Genomic DNA, 2,385 nt, shown 5'->3' with positions numbered 1-2,385 from the left:
AGCATTATAGCTAAAACAATAGAAGAGTATGAAACAAAACTTGCAATACTGCAAATCTGTACCACTGCACAAAAATAACAGAAACTTTTTTCCGTTAATCCAGTCCATGGTACCATGGTCCTACATTCACTCTATTTAACATATTCACTACTAATACCTGGTAGACAAGCCAAGATATGTGAAATTTTTTAAGTGAAAGTGTAGCCTCTCGAAATCAGGACAAGTGCAAAAGGTCATAAAAAAACTGTAGCTGGGACATTTTTAATATGTTCACTTTCACTCCCTGTAGATGTTCAATTTTGCTTTAATCAGTATGTGTTTGTGGAATTGTACAATAAAAGCGGGGCAGAAAACCTTGTAGAAAAATAGTTATTTGTTTAACAAAATGGACAATGTGACATCAAATTATATTAATTCCCTTTGTAAGTACTTTACTATGCAATATGTACCTGCAGAAGAAAAAAAAATGAAACAAGCCACTTACTCTTTGGAGAGGTTGCAGCCCCAGAACTGCAGCGGACTGTCCCCTCTGTGGTCCATATTTTTTAAGTCAAGCATGAAAGCACTTCCTTTGAAGTCAGTGACAGTGTTTTCTATGCATGTGCTCAGGGGTCTCATTCTATCCCATGGAACTCTGGCATAAGCTAGAACTGAAGCTGGCTGGTGGTGAATTTAGCATGCATACTTTATGGCAAACAGAAGATGGTTTCAGCTGCACACATTTTCTTTCAGGCTTAGGAGCTGGGGGTGGATATGAGGGCAAATTCATAAGGGTCGATCCATGCATTTGCAAGGGGGGGTGAAGCAGTAATTTAAAGAGAAAACAGCTATCATCAGTAGTCCACATCAAGGAGTATCACTTGAGATTGGAGTAGCTGTTTATAAAAGTAAAACTTAAATGTTATTCAATATAATCTAAAATACATCGGGTTAGATAGGGACATAGCTTGCTCCTCCACAAGTGCAGCATTGATATTGGAAGCCATTTATAGCTGTTAGTCAATCAGAATCGATAGAAAGGCTCTTTCATTAGCGGTTCTCAGCCATTCAGAAATTTATGAATAGGAATTAGGTGGTTTTCTTTCTGAGGCGGAGACCACATTCATTTGTATTGCGGGGTTTTCCGCCAAAGAAGTATTTTAGGTTAAGCTGCTTTCATTAAGCAATGCAGAGTCTCTTAACATAGCAAATGGCAGGAGCTCCCCACATTATTCACAAGAGACATACATGCTTTTTGCAGCTATGGTCAACATTTTTCCTTTCTCATTTTGCTTTATTTGTATTGGATTATATTTAATCAAATTTAAGTTTTTTTGGTTTTTTTAAACAGCTACTCTAATTTAATTTTTATACCAAGGTTTATTTAGCTAGGCCCACTCCCGTACCCCAATAAATACACATACATACTTTGGTAAAGGAAACATGCTTTTATTCAGTTGGATACATTTTGGCCACAGTTATTGAAGTAATTCCCCCAACCATGACACATAGATAATGACATATTGACTTTCAGTGCAATTGAAACAATCACCAAAATTGATAACTTGATAACAAATTCTAAATAACCACAGCAGCATTTAAAACCACATAAACCGTATGGGCTGGTATAGGTTTAACTTGGCTGTTCCAAAAAACCTCAGACATTTGCCTCCTCCGTACCAGCCACAACAAAAACTAACCAACAACATTGACCGTAATTCCACCAACCGCCACCTGTGAATAACCAAAACTGCTTCTGTTTCACACAATTTCTTTGCTTCACAAAACTACCCACAGACCCCCGTCAAAAACTCCACTCTTTATATACCTAGCGCCCCGCAAGCCCCCCCATCTGGATTTCCTGCAGAGAGATAGGGTCAAAAGTTCACCCCTGCTAATAGACCCATTTACAGTGGGTTAAGTTCTGCACCTGTGGTGGTTTAAAAAAAATAAAATGGGTATACAGTAAGTTTCATAGGATTGTCAGTTGATTGTTACTATCTGTTGAAATTGTTTCTTGAAATATTCCATTACTTTTTCCTTGGGAGCAAGGATTGTTTGGGAGGTAAAATGCCCCATCTAGGAAGTGCACATTTTTTAAATTGGAACTTTTACATCTGGTCCTACTGCCCCATGGCCCTAGGGTCATCTTTGAAGCCAGCTAATCCAATTTGCCCCATCAAACCATATAATTTTGAAAATTAGACACCCCAAGGTATTTCAAATACTAGTATTTTGACCCTTTCAATGCATGAGATTCTACCACCAGCCTTTGCCAAAGTTTGTGGTAGTAATTCATTTATTTATTTATTTTCACACAAATTGTACTTCAGGTATACATTAATTTTGTGTTTTTTTATCACAAAAATTGCGCTTCAGGTATGGATTTACAGCTCCAGGTATACG

This window comes from Sceloporus occidentalis, unplaced genomic scaffold (assembly GCF_023333645.1).
Source record: "Sceloporus occidentalis isolate IW3139 unplaced genomic scaffold, rSceOcc1.0.p SCAF_67, whole genome shotgun sequence".
NCBI lineage: Eukaryota > Metazoa > Chordata > Lepidosauria > Squamata > Phrynosomatidae > Sceloporus > Sceloporus occidentalis.
The sequence above is the reverse complement of the archived record's forward strand: the minus strand, read 5'-3'. Positions refer to the sequence as shown.